Here is a 3,357-nt window from a genome sequence, read left to right as displayed (position 1 = left end):
TAAATTTTATCGCACTAAACATTATAATAAACAATTTTTCGACCAAATTCATAATACATCAACTTGTCACATTAAACATATAAATGAGCATATTTTGTTGCATCCAACTAATGCGATAAACCCAATTTTTCATATCAAGCACATAAGATAACCACATTTGTCGCACCACACTGATGCGATAAACACACTTGTCGCATCTCAAGGATGCGATAAACCAACTCATCGCATCAAGCACATGCGATAACCTCCCTTTGTTGCACCACACTTATGTGATAACAGTAACTTGTCTCACCATATAGATGTGATAAACCCATCATGTCGCATCACAATGATGCGATATTCACAATTCGTCACATCACACTAATGTGATATAACCAACTCCTCGCATCATACTAATGCGATAACAATATCCCATGATCAAAGATCATCATTTCCAGAAATTGATTATGCATATACCCATCTCCTGATTATGCCATCCTTATTTAAAAAAATATACTCAAATCTTGATTATGCCACCCTTATTACCAAATATACCCATCTTCTGATAATTGGGTAAGGATGGAAGTCTGCAGACTTATCTTCAGAAACTCGAGCTAAGGATGGAAGTCTGCAGACTTATCTTCAGATATCTGAACTGTGCTTACAAGACTAAGTCTAAATTGCAGACTTATCTTCAGAGATCTGAATTGTGTTTACAAGACTAAGTCTAAATCTGCAAATTTATCTTTAGAGATCTAAAAAAGAAGACTTTAGAGTTCAGGTGAGTTTCTCAGGCGTACAAGTTCAAGTGTGAAGAGTCATTCTTTAGAGTTATTTCAAGAGCAGACCTAAAGAGCGCCTAAGTGTGAAATCTGAAGACGAAGTCTAAAGACCTTGAATTCAGAGTTATTTTAACTCTGAATGAGAGGATGATGTTGATCCGATAACATCCTATTTGCGATAAAGATTATCTTTCCATGTTTATAGGATTCAGTTTTATTGTTTATTTTATTCTTTATATAGATAGGTTTACTATTATGTTTAATAACGATTGATTAATTCATTCAAGCATTGTATTAAAAAAAGGAGCAAGGTCATGCTTCAACTATGGAAATGTTGGACATCTTGTCAGGGAGTGTAGGTTCAAAAAGTCTAGGGACTCAGACTACTACTCCAAAAAGCTAAACATGGCAAAGAAGAAGGAGCAAGGCCAAGTTCTTATGGCTGAAGAAGAGAACTGGCTTGAATGGTCTTCTTCAGATGAAGAAACTGCTTATTACACAAGGTCATGCTTCATGGCATCTGTGGAAGAAGAAGGGACTTCAGAATATGACTTAGAGGAGGTAAATATACTTGACTCTGAACTGCTTACTAAGTTAGAATCAATAAACTCTGAATTTGAGGACCTTAAAAAGTAGACTCAAAGGAGAAAGAATTCTGGTCAACAAATTCAGAGAAGAAAAAGAAAGCTATAAACAAAATTATTTGCATGCTGAAAAGCAAAATGAAGATCTGCAAATTGAAAAAACAAATCTATCTGAAAAAACTAACTGATTTGAAAAAGGATTTTGAACAAATAAAAGTTGACAATGAAGTTATTCGAGTTCAATATGAATTCATCTCAAAAGAAAGAATTGACTTGTATAAAAGATTGAAGAGTTAGAGGAATTGAACTTCAAAAGAGGTCAGACTGAACAAACTCTTAATTTGCTAACTAGTAATCCAAATGATACTAGGTTTTACAATCCAAAGATGGGATTAGGACTTAATGAAAATTCTGATTTGAAAAAGGTACCTACCAATCTCTATGACTTCTCTACAATGGGAGGATCACAAAATATTTTTGAAAATGGTACTACAAAATGGACTTTTGAAAACCTTGTTGAAAGAATCTCTCTTGGACACTTCTTTGTTAAGTCTGAATCTACCTCTGAAATGTAAAGTATTATCTGAAAAACCTATAATTCAGAGCTGTGAAAAGGACTTTAAAAATGGACTTGGTTTTGACTACTCTGAACTCAATATGAGCTATGAGAATAAAGAACCATATTTTTCATTCTGAATTTAGGTCTGAAATTAAAAATCTAGAGATAGTTCAGATTTCTGAATTATTTGTCCAGAGTATTGACAACTCTTATTCCAACTCTGAAAAGGTTTCAAGACTTCCTCACAAAACTCTGAATCTCAAAGCTTAAATTCAACCAATCTTTCTGAATTCATAGAGGACATGACTGAGGTCCAATTTGATAAAATGATGAATGAGTCTAAATGTGATGAGGAAATAGTGATAGAAAACAACACAAAGTCTGAAAGTGAAAAAGTTTTTTATAAACCAAAAGTTAAAGAAACTAAGCCTTTTGTTGTTCTCATCTCTGACTTTCACACTAGACCCAAATTCTTTGAAAAGGGTGAGACTTCAGGTTGTAAAAAGATAATCAATTTGAAAAACAAGAACTTGAAGTCTAAAACATCTAATTCAAAGTCTTCCTCTTTTTCAGATAAAGGAAAAGGACCTTTAAGCAAGAAAGCCAAGAAGAGAGGGAGGAAGAATGAAGATAAGACGAAGCCTTTAGTTTTTGATAAAATTCAAGTTTGATGGAAATTTGAAACCTATGAACAATAGTACTTGTGTTTTTAATGAATACTATGGTCATAACTCTTTTAGATGTATGTGTACCAAGATGATTTCCATCCTCAAGAAACACATTCACTGTAGTAATTGTGGTCAAATTTCCTTAAAACCAAACTAGGTCAAAAAGGACAAATTCTCTTCTAAAAAACCATTCCATCCAAAGAACAAATCCAAATCTGAAAAGACTTTCAAACCAACAAGGAACTGTAACAGGATGAACACCAATCAAAATCCAGACTTCAGTTGTAACACCCTATACTCCACATTTGCATAAAACACATATTTCATTACATAGAAACATGGATTACATCAAAAGGTCCCACTAGTACAAGGATTGCTAAATGTACAAAATCTACATACAAAATTTCCAAAACAAATCCTGTACTACTACATGTAATATAACATGTATCTTCCAAAAGCAGACAATAGATTAGGAAAATAATCACATTTTCCCTTTCCCTTTWATATHCYCGRACCCAGCTATTCCTGCATTGCATAATTTAAAACAGAAAATAAGGGTTAGACCATACGAGTCTAGTGAGTAAATCCCCTGTTTGCAAATGCAGGGTGCCAAACACCAAAATATGATAATGTAATTTTGGTTTTAGAAAGATACCGCAATATAACAAATATGCAGTTTTCAATATCATATATAAAGAAGTATATTCATAATCTCACTTCTTTAAAATATCTCTAAACAGAGATCTTTCCCAGTATCAAAACTCTTTGAATTTAAAATACCATTC

The sequence above is a fragment of the Cynara cardunculus genome, assembly GCF_001531365.2.
Source record: "Cynara cardunculus var. scolymus isolate 2C chromosome LG 2, CcrdV1, whole genome shotgun sequence".
Lineage (NCBI taxonomy): Eukaryota > Viridiplantae > Streptophyta > Magnoliopsida > Asterales > Asteraceae > Cynara > Cynara cardunculus.
Note: the sequence above shows the minus strand (reverse complement) of the source record.